Source organism: Polypterus senegalus, chromosome 8 (genome assembly GCF_016835505.1).
Source record: "Polypterus senegalus isolate Bchr_013 chromosome 8, ASM1683550v1, whole genome shotgun sequence".
NCBI lineage: Eukaryota > Metazoa > Chordata > Cladistia > Polypteriformes > Polypteridae > Polypterus > Polypterus senegalus.
Genome location: NC_053161.1, coordinates 47853652 through 47871559, shown reverse-complemented (window position 1 = coordinate 47871559; position 17908 = coordinate 47853652). Strand labels below are relative to the sequence as shown.

Below are 17908 nucleotides of genomic sequence, written 5' to 3'. Positions count from 1 at the left end.
TCCTGGTGATAATGATGTTAATACAACAGTTCCGTCAGTTACACAACTGTTCGAAACTACCTTTTACATAGAACCGTATAGATACGCGAAACGAAGACAGACACGGTATAATAAACGAAATAATACGACAATCTGAATTAAAAATTGTCCTAAACGATATAGTTTTAACGTTTAAAAACGGCGTCCAAACGGAGTCTCTATGGCTAGGCGTAACCACACCTCGTACATTTATTTTGCCCCACCCATGATGTTACAGCTCGCCCCTGTTCGACTGACCGAAATAAGAAACCCCGTGCGCACTTCGCCTTGTCCGAAGACGAATATATCTCAAAATAGATTTCAAATGATAGGTGTTCATAGGAATATCACTCATCTTTCCAATCTCCACCAACGTATTTGGTTGACGCAGTTACAATTCGCTCTTTGAGCTCTAGATCGCAAAGTACAGCACTTCCTCTTTGCTACACCGCGAGTCGCCATTTTGAAAGTCCTTACACCCAGTGACATCACAAAGCACGTTTCCTACGTCCTCCGACGTACAGCGCCGCTGCTGAGTGCTAACTGCAGAGAAGACAAAGCGACGAATTAATTGACTCTTCAGTTCAATTAAATACTTCTTAATTTAACTGTTTGAGTACCGAATTACACTGTGGCGGCATTCGGGATATCACGGTATGTGTCTGCGTATTTTCTTCGATTTCCATTTTCTTAGAGTTTGCGTGTTTAAAATGCAGTGCTTGGACTGATCCGATTCTCGGGCTGGTTCTTCCAGTGTTCTGCTGCCAGAATCTGGTTCTGCCTCGCCAGGTTGAGTTCCTGTTTGGCTTAACATGGCCGGGCCTCGACTTACTTATCTAAACACTAACTCCGATCAGTTGAGAAGCGAGTTGGGTCATGGATACCAAGGCAACGACGTGAAGTTTCTTACAGTTTTAAGAAAACAATAAATTTCACGTTCCGGTCTTAACAAGGTATATTTAGAATAATCGGTTCAGAAGTGCTTTGCTGTAACCTATATTATGACGGAACTAGGCCCGTGTGCCTATTGTTTAGCAGCTTGAGCCAAAGAACGTGTATGGTTAACAGTAATGATGAACGTGGTCAAGTCCTGATGAGTGATTGGAATATATTTTTCTCTGTTTACCTGCTTTATTCGTGTAGTGAAATACAAACAAAGCAGTATTGCTAACATGAAACTAGTTATGGCGAGCGAAGGATTAACTGGTTAAAACTAGTGTTACAGAATCGGCTTATCTGTTAGTCAGCCCCGGAGCAATTAATTTTTAAATGTATAGATTATCACAATTGAGAAAAAAGTTCAGGTAAAGCTAACGGTAAAATGCCTGTAACCTTCAGTTTTCAGAGCTGCACGTCAGACATACGAGTTATTGTGGTTACGTCCGGTTTGCATTGTATCGTCGTGCCTGCCAGTAATTAATGCACACATCGTGGGAGAGAGACCCGAAACACTGAGACCGGTTGTACTTGACGGAGCGCTCAAATACATTGAAGATCTTTTACTCCACGTGCGGGGCTTTCGACTAGTAATAGAAAGACTCACAATGTTGCCTTACTTCCGTGTGTCTGTAAGCGCTGCTTTAATTCACAGTTGTCATCATTTAAGCAACTGGTTTATTTAACCCTCTGAGTTCTGTTAAGGGTTGTTAATCTTTACCTGTCATTTTTATGTTAGTATGATATTGGGTTTTGCAAGATTTTTTTTTCTTTAGCCACAGATCCATTTGTTTACATATTCATAGGCACCATTTTATTATTCATAACAGATACACAGACACACCTCTGCAAGACGCATTGTTTCAAATATCAAAACAGTTGAATCTGAATATCATAAATTATCTTTAAATAAAGTTAAAGCGAAGTGATTCCATTTTGCCACTGTTCTGTTAATCTAGACTAATGCTAAAATAAAGGCTGATGCCACTTGTGTGGTGGCAAGTAATCATGGCAGCCTTTTAAATATTTGTCTTCAACTTCTGTACATCCTAACTAATTACAAACCGGATTCCAAAAAAGTTGGGACACTATACAAATCGTGAATAAAAACTGAATGCAATGATGTGGAGGTGCCAACTTCTAATATTTTATTCAGAATAGAACATAAATCACGGAACAAAAGTTTAAACTGAGAAAATGTATCATTTTAAGGGAAAAATATGTTGATTCAGAATTTCATGGTGTCAACAAATCCCAAAAAAGTTGGGACAAGGCCATTTTCACCACTGTGTGGCATCTCCCCTTCTTCTTACAACACTCAACAGACGTCTGGGGACCGAGGAGACCAGTTTCTCAAGTTTAGAAATAGGAATGCTCTCCCATTCTTGTCTAATACAGGCCTCTAACTGTTCAATCGTCTTGGGCCTTCTTTGTCGCACCTTCCTCTTTATGATGCACCAAATGTTCTCTATAGGTGAAAGATCTGGACTGCAGACTGGCCATTTCAGTACCCGGATCCTTCTCCTACGCAGCCATGATGTTGTGATTGATGCAGAATGTGGTCTGGCATTATCTTGTTGAAAAATGCAGGGTCTTCCCTGAACGAGATGATGTCTCGATGGGAGCATATGTTGTTCTAGAACCTGAATATATTTTTCTGCATTGATGGTGCCTTTCCAGACATGCAAGCTGCCCATGCCACGCATTCATGCAACCCCATACCATCAGAGATGCAGGCTTCTGAACTGAGCGTTGATAACAACTTGGGTTGTCCTTGTCCTCTTTGGTCCGGATGACATGGCGTCCCAGATTTCCAAAAAGAACTTCGAATCGTGACTCGTCTGACCACAGAACAGTCTTCCATTTTGCCACACTCCATTTTAAATGATCCCTGGCCCAGTGACAGCGCCTGAGCTTGTGGATCTTGCTTAGAAATGGCTTCTTCTTTGCACTGTAGAGTTTCAGCTGGCAACGGCGGATGGCACGGGGGATTGTGTTCACTGACAATGGTTTCTGGAAGTATTCCTGAGCCCATTCTGTGATTTCCTTTACAGTAGCATTCCTGTTTGTGGTGCAGTGTCGTTTAAGGGCCCGGAGATCACGGGTATCCAGTATGGTTTTACGGCCTTGACCCTTAAGCACAGAGATTGTTCCAGATTCTCTGAATCTTCAGATGATGTTATGCACAGTTGATGATGATAGATGCAAAGTCTTTGCAATTTTTCGCTGGGTAACACCTTTCTGATATTGCTCCACTATCTTTCTGCGCAACATTGTGGGAATTGGTGATCCTCTACCCATCTTGGCTTCTGAGAGACACTGCCACTCTGAGAAGCTCTTTTTATAACCAATCATGTTGCCAATTGACCTAATTAGTGTTTATTGGTCTTCCAGCTCTTCGTTATGCTCAAATCAACATATTTTTCCTTTGAAGTGATACATTTACTCGGATTAAACGTTTGATCTGTCATCTACGTTCTATTACAAATAAAATATTGACATTTGCCATCTCCACATCATTGCATTCAGTTTTTATTCACAATTTGTTTAGTGTCCCAACTTTTTTGGAATCCGGTTTGTAGGTTACACATTGTTATCTTTGCTAAAGTGACAGAGCAACCAATCTCCTAGTTTACCAGACAGTGTAACTGTTATTTTAAAATGAGCCTATATTTTACTATACAACACTTTTTATATAGCATTATAACAAGTAGTTTAACTGAGCACTTAATTTTTTGGTTGCTGTAGACTGTGAAATAATCAGATACTCCAAAGTTTTGTAGTAACATTTAAGTACTGTATGCAACTCTGTCTGATCCCATCACCCTGTCAAATAGTTTATTATTAAATTTCAGTCTTCATAGGTGAAAGAGCTAGACACCTATTTTTTGAAACCACTCGTTTCTTTACAGAGCTGAACAAAGTTGGAATCTGAATTTCAAATGCAATTTCTTTGGCTCAGATACTAATACATATATCAATACTCATTCAAACTGGGCCAGTTTTGAGTTGACAGTTGACATCCTGGCATTAATGTATTTGGGAGCCTACATACCTCTATAAACCCTGTTAGAGCATACTTTGGATTAAAAATTAATTTCAGTAGAACTACATTTCAAGTGCCATTTATTATCTTACTTAACACTTTGGGATTTTCTTTGGAAAATGTCAACAGTTTTTAGAGCAAGTGCTGTCTGTGCATAAATAATTTAAATCTGAGATTTTTCATTAAAGAACATGCTTGAACGTACTTGCATATTCCTCCTGCACATAGTGGTGTCTAACAAAAATGTCAGTACGCCTCATTTTCCTGATGATAATTCCTCATATATGACCAAGGAAATTCCCAAGATAACCACCCTAGGAACACATTAAGATTGGCTTGTTCACACATGCCAGAGTAACCCAACAATTTTCTTATTTAGTAGTGTTCATACTTGAAGTCTCATTCCAGGTAATGGGATGTGAATTATGGATGGTAGTAAAAGATCCGCAACCAGTCATTGCAGGGATTATTTCTGTTTGTTAAAGAAAATAAATGAGCAAAACATGATGGTTAATTGATAGATTTGAAATTTTTGTTTCGCAGAATATGCTCAAGTTACAAAGATGCATTAAATTATTTTATATTACTCTAACACAGCTTTATTGTTTAGTCAGAAGCAACTAAAAAAGCAAAATAAAGTGTTAGGTTTCATTGTAAAAATTATTGAATATACATAAAAGGAGGTTATGCTTGACTGTGTAATGCCCTAATGATAAATATCTGGAATACTATTGTTATTTCTGGTCACCATTCTATGAGAAAGATATTGAAGCTGTTCAGAAAAGAGTAACCAAGTGTATCCTTTGACTAAAAGGTTGTGGCATGAAAAATGCCTCCTGACATAAGAGGAAGGTGAAAATTTCCTGCATGAAAAATGGGTAGAGAGAGATTTTTTTTTTCCTTGAGCTTCGATAAAGTCTTAAATTCAAGTTGGGGACAAATAAAATCTGTCTATCTATACACACAGCTCCACATCCTCCCTTGGGATTAGTTTTATTTACTGAAAATAAATATTTCAAAAAATATTATAAATAACATTTGTATGTGCTGTAACAAAACATTATGAAAGCAGGAACACCTTCTGCAAATGAAGGACAACAGACCCATCTAACTAAAGGGTACCTGTGCTGTGCAATCAGACACAACAGGTCTAAAAGTGGCACCTGTCTATATGTCGGTATTAATTGTTGCAGGTGACAATTAAGTTGAACATCTTGTTTTGGACATAGGAGTGCATGCTATGGCCAAAGATTCATGTCAAATTATAATTAAAATTTGGATGGCTTTGATACATTATTCCAGAATCTATTTGTATATAATTTTCAGAGTCAAATCTTTTTAACAACACAATTCTTAATGATTAATTGTATGCATACAAGCACCACTTTGCTGGTCGAAACACTTGTTAATGTTGTGCTTTTCAAATGGTCTCCATAGCAGGTGTGTTTTTGTTTTTTTCCTGTCTATCTTGCAGCTTCAAATTGGACAGCATTCTGAGCAATATTGTAGCCTTACTTAGTACACACAGTATACATAAGTCCATACACACAGGCATTCATATATCAACATAAAATACATTTGTTTCCTTCTGCATTTGCAGTGTTCTTAAAGGGATGGGTTCTCCTATTCTTACTCTTATTCTCAGATCACAAACAAGTCCATATGCAATTATATTGTTTTAAGGTATCAATACAACAAAAATATTTTCTGTTCCCTTTTGTCATATTTTTTAATAATATTTTCAAACTTACGGAAGAATCAAGAATATTATCATAAGACACAAAACTTAAAGCAAATAACATTACAATGTACAGAGGATTCACCATTTTTGTAATAATTCACTAAATTGCATTTGTACACATTTCTTCACAGCAACTGTCCGATTAAAAAAAAAAAAAGAGCAGCCCATTAGCTGTTCTCACTTGTTCTTGTGTATATTTGGTGTATTTGTCACTCTGCTCTTTGTAGGACTATCCTGCTCTGAAAGCAGAGAGAATTAAACTGCTTTAGTTTTGAGCAAAGATGGAAATGGAAGCCTAATCCTCGTTTTTAAAATTCTCAAGAGGCATTGGTAAGATTGAAATAATCACTTCTTCAGACAATCAGTTATGCGTTCTAAAAGTCAAGTCATGTAGTTAAAATGGAAAACATGATGTTGTTAAATTAAAAAAAAAAAGAGCTATCGGATGATTCTCTCATTGGTCAAACTTCTTATGTTATGCACTCAACCCAGAAATTTACCTGTAGATTTATGGGATATCCTACAAGTATGAAATGTTATTATGTGACAAGCCAACCCGTGGCATAGCATATGGCGCATAATTATATATTGATGGGTGAACACTTCCTGAAAGACACAGTTGTCCAAATGGGGTGTGTTTGAGGATACGACTGTAAAAGAATGAAAAGATGGAACTTTGGAGAGAGCAACATACAAATGTCCGCAATTGAAAACTGGAGGACCGTCGCCGCGCACCCACCTCCCAGAGCAAGGGATGGGGCTGGACAGCGTCCCACTAAGGCCGGAGTTATACTTCACGCGACGCGACACATGCTGCAGCGGACGCTCCTGCTACGCAAGCATTGTAGTGTTTATACTTGCGCACGTACTTTACGTAAATCTGGAGGAATCCACCAGGTGGCAGTGCGAGATATTATCGCGGTGAGAACATGTTCGGTTTCTCTGTGTTGTGAATTGCCTAAAACGCCTATTAAATTCTGATAACACCTTACCGCAATATCTCTGAAAAGGATGTTTATTGATTAAATCCATAAATCCAGGGATGTATGTGTCCATTCCAGGAAGCATTGGGCACGAGTGAGAAACAGTCCCTTGACGAGGCCTCAGCTCATCGCAAGGTGAATACAAGCACACACATACACTAGCGTCATTTTAGCGGCACCAAATCCCCAAATCTGCATATCTTTGGAAAGAAACCGGAGCACAGTGTGGAATACAAGCAGGAAATACCAGCAACATAACTCCCTGCAAGACAGCAGTGCTATCGCTCCGCCACCGTGACACCCCCATGTGTGTAATTATTCCCCCATGTGTGTATTTATTAACAGTATTCATTATTTAAACGAAATTATATGTAAAATGTAACATATACATTTTAATGCATTGTGCAGAGAGTTAGAATATCATACATTTAATTTGTTCTGTTTGGCGATCTATTGCTGCTTTCCGCTGCTGAAGCAAAATGCCGACATACAGATGCATTCGTGGTGCTTTTATATTCAAGCGTCACATATTCCCGATCGTAATGACATGATACATTTTAAAAGTCTCACATACCATCTTTTGTGCCATCTATTTTTATTTTTTTACTTTACCTGCTGTCAGGTCCAAGAAGCTCGCAGCGATTCAAAACTGGGATGACGTTTACAACCGTCTGCTTTAATGATAAAGTAAACTACGAGGTTAAAGTGGACATTTGAGATTAAAGCGAAATTTCCACTTTAATCACAAAATACACGTTTTCACTGTGTCCTTTATTTTTTTCTCAGTGGCTCAAATATAACGCTATACATTATGTTGCTGTTGTTAAGTTGCAAAAATTAAAACATAAAAAAGACATATATAAATGACACGATACGTTTTAAAAGTCTCACATACCATCTTTTGTGCCGTCTATTTATTTATTTATTTATTTTTTTTGCGACTTCACATCGGCTACATAATGTATAGCGCTGTGTTTGAGCCATTCATCAAACAGCAAAGTGCGCACATCGATCCCCGAAGGATCTCCATAGAGGCTTGCTGTCACATGTAGATAGTAAACAGAGACTCTGACGTCACGTTCCGACTTTTAGCACACTGTGCCCCCCGACTTTTTGCTCGCACGCGTCGCGTTAATTTCTGAGGACCTGCTCAGAGGACACGCGTGAAATGAGCGCTGGGAGCGCGTGGCAGCCATGATGCGGGCGCGTACGCGTTCTGAGTATGAAGTATAAATGAGCCCTTAGACGTTGGACGCCGACTGCTCGGGGGTTGCGTAACTGTTTAGCAGGAGGGAGTCTCGCTCATTATCGGAATTAACCAGACAAATCACTCCACCAACTAAGAACGGCCATGCACCAACACCCACAGAATTGAGATAAAGCTATCAATCTGTCAATCCTCTCCGTGTCCGGGCCCCTCTGTCCCTCTGTCAATTCCTTTAAGTTTCAGCTTTGCAACCATACTCCCCCCGGAACCCACAGACTTTGGTTTCCCGGTTGGCTGCCTAGTGGGTCATGGGAATAACACCGCCGGATCGCCAGTCGGCAGCGTCTATGGTCGGAACTACGACGGTATCTGATCGTCTTCGAAACTCCGACTTTCGTTCTTGATTAATGAAAACATTCTTGGCAAATGCTTTCGCTCTCGCTCGAATTGTTGGTGGGCGGGGCTCTGTCTTGCGTGCATCTTGCTTGCTATGTTTAATCTGCTGTTTTTATACAAAGTGAATAATTTTGCTATACAAATTTATGAGGTGTAATGATTCATAAATTCCAGACTGGTTTGCATCTTTGTTTGCTTTCTTTCTAAGAGAATAAGTTTGAATTAAGCAGGAGCTTCTAGGCTGTAGGATATATTAAATTAGCCAACTGCAGTCGTTGATCATGTCAATATAACTACTGAAAACTGCTGCCTATGTCACATTTAGCAGTCGCTTGTTGACTGTCCAGCATAGTCATGCCTATTTTTCTTGATGCCTGACAAGAGACATATCTGTGTGAAGGGTTGATAGAAGTTAGGGCTATCAAATTAACAATTAACTTTGAATATTCAAATAAAATAAGTTAATATTTAAATATATTCATACTTGCATGCACGGTTCTACATGCTTTTTATATATTTTACTAGCAAAATACCCGCGCTTCGCAGCGGAGAAGTAGTGTGTTAAAGAAGCAATGAAAAAGAAAAGGAAACATTTTGAAAATAACGTAACATGATTGTCAATGTAATTGTTTTGTCACTGTTGTGAGTGATGAGTGTTGTTGTCATATTTACACACACACACATCAACATATATATATATATACATATCTATACACACACACATATATACATACATATATATCTACATATATACACATACATATACATACACACATACATATGCATATACACATACATACACACACACATATATAAACATATATATACATATACATACATATCTACATATATACACACACAGCTATTTCGTATCAGTGCAATACGCAGCTTGTTAAAACGGATAACTCCCGCTCTTACGTGCAAGTCTGCGTGGATATTATGAACTATCGTATTTGTTCAAGTTCTATTTAAATTTTAAATAGAAGGAATTTTTATTTAGTCGACAGAAATATCTTTGGTAGGAATGGTAAAAACAGACAGGAATATTATTCGTGAATAAATCAACTCAAACCTTAAACAACTTATAATATTTTGCTCTCCATAAAAATATATCCTGTCTAAATTATACAAGTTAGAAATAAAGTAAACGTTAAAAGAACAAACATTCAAATTTCTTTACTCTTATGTAATTTTATATAAAAATAAACTTAGATTTTAAATATCCCAAAAGATTTTGCTCTCCATAAAAATATATCCTGTCAAAATTATACAAATTCAAATATGAACATGCTGCATAACAAAACCTGGAAATATAAATAAAATGTGTTCCTTTCAGCAATAACAAATCAAATCATTCAGTTGTCTTTGCTCATATGTCATTTTAGAGCTGGACGCCTGGCATCTTTTTTTGGCCACAGGTTCGTTTCTGTTTGGTGTGAGGTTCTGTGTTGTGGAGATTCTCAGGATGGATTGCAGGTGCTCATCAGTGAGGCGACTCCTGTGTGCTGTTTTGTTAGTCTTTATCACTGAGAAGAGCTTCTCACACAGATATGTGCTACCAAACATGCACAAGGTTGAGCCGCATGTAGGCGGACTTTTTGTTCTTCAAAGTCACCAAAGCGCCGTGCAAACTCAGTGCGCAGTGCGCTCAGTTTATCAGCAAAGTGCGTATTTGGGAACACCGTAGTGGCGACTTGGTTTAACATTACTTGGCAACAGGGAAAGTGGGGCAAGGTGCACTGGTGCATTTGTGTCTCCCATAAAAGCAGCTTCACTTGAAATCACTTTGTGATTGTGCACGGTTAAAGCGTCCGCTGAAGTGTCAGATTCTTATTTAATTATTCTGCTTTCTGTATCTTCTGCATTGCATTCAGGTTACCCTGATGTTTTGTCTCATAGTGCCGTCTTAGATTAAATTCTGTAATTACAGCCACATTAGCTCCACAAATGAGACACGGGTTCAGTAAACATATACTCAGCCTCCCATCGGTTTTAAAGGCTCTATTTTCAGAATCAACTTTTCTCTTCAGCATCGTGTGAGCTAGCCGCAATAACTTGCAGCATCATAAGGTAGACTTGATTAGCGCGGTAAGTGTTGGCAAGGCAGCTGAAGCGCTGCATTATGGGATCTGTAGTTTATTGTGTTACCAGCGCTTCATATACCGGGCTTTAATAACAATAATACAGTATATAAAATGATCTGCGGGCGGATATAATTACGCCGGGCGGATGTGGCCCTGCCCTTGAGTTTGACACATATGGACTAAATAGAACTTGAAAAGATATATTTTTCAAATGTGATCGCGCAATTCAGATAGAGTTGCGCACTACAGCCTGCATGCCTCAATAAGTCATCCTCCCTCGCTCTTACTTTTTACCGTTCATCTAATGAATACACTGAGTATGGCTTTACCAAAACAATCATTGATGGCGAATAAAGTATCCATTATTGAGTATGTAGATCGGGATATATATATATACATATATATATATACCAGCGTATCATGAGAAGTAGTGTGTTAAAAAGCTAGAAAAGAAAAGGGAACATTTTAAAAATAGCGTAACATGACTGTCAATATACAGTATTTGTTTTGTGAGTGTTACTGAGTGTTGCTGTCATCAAGGATTTGATTATCATTATTTCTTTCAATCAGGTAAGTATTTGTAGGATGTGTTGTGTTCAAGTTACATTCCGTGTTTGTCAATCGTTGTAAAGATGACAGGTTTCATTCATCGATTAGTTTCTTACTGCATCAATAAACAGCTCGTCTTCTTCTTTATCTGAGACCTGACACACTGCATGCACGGGTTTTTACACTGTCTTCCTTTAGCGGGACATTGACTTTTCCACGTGTGCTTTGTTTCCGCAGTAGCTGGATTTATGAATATGCTTGTATGTATCAGGCGCTTCATATTTTTGCTGCCTTTTCAATTGTGTAATTGGTTTTGTTCAGCGCTCTTTGGAACTGTTGCTTTTATCTGTGCACTCGTCAGTTCCGTGAGCCACTCGGTGTACATGCATCGAAGGTTCCCAGCTGTGCTGGTGCCATCTCGTGCTATGTCCATGGCTGTATTTAATGTTACCTTAGTCCTGGCACTTAAAACTTTCTCTGCAGTTTAGCTGAGTTTGTGTCAAACACCACCCTGACCATCTCATCTTCCTCTCCATAAGCACAGTCCTTCACCCGTGAATATTTAGTGGCAGTTTGCTATTGGATTGCGCTGACGGACGGACCTTATATGGGCAGGCACTAAATTACAAGCGCCAGCGCAGCCTGTCTATGAACTTAATTTAAAGTGTAGGTTTACATGTGCTTTGTTTCAGTAGCAGAACTCATGAATATGGTTGTATATGTCACTTTCGCTTCGCTTCTTATTGTTTAGCTGCCTTCTCAATTATATAATGCATGTTTTCTTCAGCGCTTTTTGAGGTCTTCCTGGTTTTCTATGTACTGCGTGATTACGTGGGAGGCGTGATGATGTCACGAAACTCCGCCCCGGCGTTGAAGCTCATCTCCATTACAGTAAATGGAAAAACTGCTTCCAGTTATGACCATTACGCGTAGAATTTCGATATAAAACCTGCCCAACTTTTGTAAGGAAGCTGTAAGGAATGAACCTGCCAAATTTCAGCCTTCCACCCACGGGAAGTTGGAGAATTAGTGATGAGTGAGTGAGTGAGTGAGTGAGGGCTTTGCCTTTTATTAGTATAGATCTGTCTTTTTATTTCTTTTTACAGATGCAGCAATATGGTAGTAAAGATAGCCTGAATATTTTTAATTGCACGTCTTTATTTTAGGCATTATGTGTGCAGCAGCCACATAAGACATAGCTTAATTTTGGGACAAGGTGTTTTGCTTGACTGGGCTGCTTAAAGTTGGGGATTTAAAGAGTTGTAATAAAAGGAAAATCAGAATTATGACACTTCTTTTCCATTTACTTTAATGAGAAGGTGTCAACATTAAACAACAGTCCGGAATCTCAGGTTCAAGAGTGAATGGGACAGAATCAGATGCAAAATGATGCATTTAAAGCACAGGAAAAGTGTTCAGAAAAGCTACTCCGAGTACCTTTGTAGATCAAAGTGCAAAGCATTGGGATGGGAAGAAAACCACTATGTTGTGAAGGGGTCTGGCTATATGTTTTACTGAAGAAGATAAGCTAACCATTTACAAGTATGAAAAGGCTGATGGTGGAAATGAAGTTCAAAAATGAATCGGTAAAATGATGCTATTTTGCATAATGTGTTTGGAGTAACGTGCCAAAACTTGTGCTGGCAACACAACCATTCTTTTACAATACAATGTGAGTGTTTGCCTTTTAACAAGACCTTTTTTTAAGTTATATTTGAATCATTCTCAAATAGTGAAATTTGATCTGACAGCCGTAATAGGTATGTCAAGTTCTGCCACAGTCTCAGAATTTTATTTTTTTGTTTTTTTCCATTCTGTTTTAGTATATAAAATATGAGACGTGAGAAAGACTATGCTCTGTACTGTTAGCGAGGTTCAAGGCACACGTCTAAGAGCTCTTCTGTTCACTTTTTGCAACACTGTTACATCCATAAAATGCAGACCAGTCCTCACACCTTTTCAAGCTAGCTGTTTTTCTTTCTAAATTGTATCCTTTTTTATATTAATTGATATTATACACATCAGCATATTTACAGTAATGTAATGGAATATTTTAAACAAGTAAAAAGTTAAGTAAGTTTGTGTTTTATTATATACAGATGTATTTGCGCATGTTTGTATTGTATATGTATGTATATTGTAGATTTATACACACCTATTCCTATAAACAAACATGCTATATTGGCACAGTAGTTAGCTGCTTCGGTTGCATATGTCTATTTAATTTGTCATTTTGTAATAGCATTCCTATAAATGGCAGTAAATTAAATATTTAACCTGTTTATTTAGATGTCAAGGTGACAGTCCAATTTACCTAGCTGTTCAATGAAAGTGTAATAAAATATTACAGAATAATTAAAATTATTAAAAAAGAAAATAAAAATTTCAGTAGTTCACTTGGTACACTTTGAAGTGGGTGAACCACAGCTTTCCTGTTGTCATCCAGCAGTTAGTATAATATAAATACAGAGCTGTACTCAAAACCAAGCCTGTTAACATTTTTGAATTTTTAGAAAAACAGGAGAATAGTACTGCCCATTAACTTTCAATAATGCCTTTGTCTCTCAGATTATATCGATTTATGTACAAAAGACTAGTTGAGTTTAGTCTGCTTTAAGTGTCTACTTCAGTTTTAGCTCTTCAACATGGTTCTCTGCACTTGAAACATAAATAAAATATACTTATTGGTGTCCATTCCCTCAGGAACTTCCAAGTAATTTTGCTAACCATAAACATTTTCCATTTTTTTAGCTTAGAGAAATTCCTGTGTTGCCTTAGCAGTAGTATTGGTATTATTAGCTTATTGTAGAATGAAACACTGTCCAAATGAGTTTGAAGCATTAAAATTGAGCTGATAATATGTCTTGCTGACACTCTGATGCAGGTAATCTGTGTGTCATCTGTCTACAAGACCTTTTTCCAGAATTCTGCAGGCTCTTTTAAGTACTTTTTTTTTTTTACAAAATGTAATCTTTCCATCTGGTTCTTGTGGCTAGCAAGGTTTACATCTTGCAGTGTAGCCTCTGTATTCCTGTTTATGATGTCTTATAACTACAGACTCCAAAGGGTAGAAGCAAGCCTAGGTATCTTATACCTGCACTAATGAAGCAATCAAACACACCTGAGTCATCACACACACCTGTGACATCAATTGTCTGAAACATTATGGTGCCCCCAAAATGGGGGGAATCTATGTATAAAAAGTGTCATTTCTGTATGGTGTGACTGAAATGTATGCAAATACCCTTAAATTTAAAGTCTGCAATGTGCACATTAATCACATCTGAATTGTCTGATTTGTAATTTTAAACTGTGGAGCAGTGGTGTAAATCAAGGAAAAATGTGTTGTCCCAAAAACTATATAGGGCACTGTTTATACATCTGAAAATATTCATGCATTTTACCTTGTGCAAATAGGAAAATAATTGTACATACGGAATTTTAATATATGCCTTCTTTTAAAGGTGACCTGTTTCAAATTTAAAATACTACTGCTTGCTAATAATAAAAAAAAAATTATAGAAGTTTAGTTTTCAAGCACATTATCTTTAAAATCCCCACAGCATATTTAGCTTGTATAGCTTAGTGCTGCATAAACAAACATGGAAGACATTAATAAATCAAATACACTGTAGGATAAAAGGTAAATTGTTACATTGTTAGTAAGGCAGAATTAGAGGGGAAAGCAAAACTGGTGCTTAGTTATATACCCTCAAGCGTTAGTAACAACAAATTGATGAATTTGTAGTAAATCTGCCTCTATGATGGCTGTTTCCACAGGTTTCTAGACTAAAATAGCATACCATAGCATACCAAGTTTGTTGGTTTAGTAACTACCTCTGGGTCACTCACTCTGTAGCCCTCAATATCTTATTAAACTTGTTTATGCTTCAGTTGAAGAAAAAGCTACACAATATCGGAATCAGAATTCACTTTATTGACCAGGTGAACTAATGCCAACCAGGAATTTGTATTAATCGTATTGGTGCAGCATGCAGGGATTGACAGCAGATCGAAATCAGACAATTTTTCAGTTAAAAAAAAAAAAAAGACTCGATTGATAATCAGTAAAAAGGCCAATTACAAAAAACAATAGTTTCAGCTCCTGCTTTTCTAAGTTCAACGGTAATTTAGTTGTAGAGCTTCTTTATGCAAGGTATTACGATAGTTGAGCCAGCGCAATTCTTTATTTGATTTTATTTTTATTTTGCAGCACTGCTTCCTGCAATGTAAACAAAGATCTGCAAGTGGAAGCTTGTTTTATCCGTGAATGTGAGGTGATAGGTATATTAGCCTTACATTGAAAGTGGAGTAATAAACTGGAAAAAAGTACTTGGAGAAGTCATCCTGTTCAACTGGGCGAACGGCAAGAAAAGCTTCTTTACGGAATTCAGATATTTATTTTTGTCCTTTGAATTAAAATGGGCATTACTTGAGTTTTGACAGCGTGTTTGTTTAAAATGCAGTAACTTGCACTTTTAATTGAAAAAAGAAAAGATAAAGACGAATTTGAAATTGGGGCTTAGTAAACAATACACTTTTTTTAAGATTCGTACTGTGTTCATTATTTGTTGCTGTGCATCATATAGCATAAGTTTTGGTAAAAAATAATTAAAATGGTAATCCATACTTTATACCTCAAGAAATAGGAATGTGCAGTTGATACACTGAAGAAAAAAACATGCCAGTATAAATAGAGTAAATGTATATTTTAACAGCTAAAAGCTGTCCAGCTGTAGTGCAGTTAATGATTTAAAATGATTAAAATATTTAAGTGCTTATAAATTTACATTTAAGCAGTGTTGAATTGGTAATATCAATTAATTGACTGTGTGAGAATATACAGTGTAATATATCTATCTATATATATATATATATATATATATATATACATATACATACATACAGTGGTGTGAAAAACTATTTGCCCCCTTCCTGATTTCTTATTCTTTTGCATGTTTGTCACACAAAATGTTTCTGATCATCAAACACATTTAACCATTAGTCAAATATAACACAAGTAAACACAAAATGCAGTTTTTAAATGATGGTTTTATTATTTAGGGAGAAAAAATCGAAACCTACATGGCCCTGTGTGAAAAAGTAATTGCCCCGAACCTAATAACTGGTTTGGCCACCCTTAGCAGCAATAACTGCAATCAAGCGTTTGCGATAACTTGCAATGAGTCTTTTACAGCTCTGTAAATATATATATATATATATATATATATATATATATATATATAGAGGTAGAGATAGAGATATATAGATAGAAATATATATATATATATATATATATATATATATATATATATATATATTTCTATCTATCTCTATCTATATCTCTCAGAGGAATGATGAAAACCACTGATTTTAATAAAGCCTTGTTTCAGATGGTACATTACAGAAAAATATAAATAACAGCTTGTTGTTATGAGATGCATTTAATTTTCTTTTATGCAATATGTAATTTGGACAGATATTTCTGTACATATTTTATTATGTATTTTGAGGAAATTTTGTTTATTTTAGTATTTTATGGTCACTGAACAATGCGCCTGCAGAATAAAACAGTTAACACATATGGTCTATAGTTTATTTATAAAAATACACTTTAATATACTTCTATTTGTCTGGTTTTGCAGGAGATTAGTGTAAAATGTTTTTTAAAGGGATAAAAAAAATCTGAAGTGTTATCGGAATCGGTCGATCAAGTAACATGAAATTGGTGATCAGTATCGGGCTTAAGTCCTGTTCAGAGTATCCCGAAAAAATATATAATGATAAAATATGATGCAGCATATGCGTTTAATACAACAAAATAAAGACACAGAGTTAAAATGTCCAGGCAGTCTAGTGTTCAGGTATACATAGATACCGATTAGTAAGAATAACTGCACATGGAAAAACACTGCTTTTACCTTTCAACTCATGAACATGTTTGCCGGAGGGAAGTCTTTGAAACGGGTGATGCCATGGGTGAGTCGGATCAACAGTGATCTTTGCAGCCCTCTTCCTCACCCTGCACTCATATAGGACTTCATTGTGCAGTAAAGATCCCTTCACAGGCTTTGATGATGCATTGCAGATTGTTCTTAGCCTGAACAGGGGCAGCACCAAACTAGACAGTTATAGATGAGGTCAGAATGGACCAGATGATGGCTGTGTACAATTGGACCAGTATTGCTTGAGGGAGATTGAATTTCCTCACCTGATGCAAAAAGAGCATTCTCTGATGGGCTTTGTTAATAATGCAAGTGATGTTATTGTCTCATTTAAGGTTTTGTGACAGCATAGTGCCCAGAGACTTAAATGATTCTGTCATTTAAATGGCTGAATCATTTATAGTAAGTGATAGGTGAGCAGGTGACTGTTTCCTGAAATCTATGATTATCTCCTGAGCTTTTTGAATGTTAAAGTCCAAATTATTAAGCCTGCACCACAATGTCAGATTTTTATATAGACTCGTCATTGTTTGAAATGAGGCCTATTGGTGTTATCATTATCATTAAGAAGTTTGACAGATAAATTGCCAGAGGTACAGTCATTTGTATAGTGAGAAGGGCACTGAAGAAAGGACACATCTCTGTAGTGCTCCAGTACTAGGGTTTAATGGTTCAGATGTTTGTATGCCCACCTGCACACATTGCTTCCTATTTATAAGAAAGTCTGTGATCCAATGGCAGATTGAACTCGGTGACTTTCATATCTAGGAGCTCTGTAATGATTGTATTGAAAGCAGACGTAAAGTCCACAAGCAGGATCCTTGCGTATGCCCTAATAAAGCTCAGACCTAAATTCACTGTATCATCCACAGACTGGTTACCTCTGTATGCAAACTGAAATGAGACCAGGAAGTCTTTTGTAGCATTCTTGTGGTAATTCAGAATAAGACTTTCAAAAAGTCTTCATTACCACAGAGGTCTGTAGTCATTTAGGCCTGTGACC

At 37.0% G+C, this 17908-nt stretch overlaps 1 protein-coding gene across 2 annotated transcripts in view; it reads left to right on the top strand.

The window, feature by feature from the left end:
• The first annotated feature begins 333 nt into the window (after window positions 1-333).
• Window positions 334-17908, top strand: part of zbed4 (zinc finger, BED-type containing 4) — a 33926-nt gene continuing 16351 nt past the window's right edge. The window contains exon 1 of one of the 2 annotated variants that reach the window (XM_039761069.1): window positions 334-672. The gene's annotated coding sequence lies outside the window, so the exon portion shown is untranslated. Of the gene's footprint in view, window positions 673-907; window positions 972-17908 lie in introns of those variants that run through there. The other variant, XM_039761070.1, reaches the window with a different exon arrangement.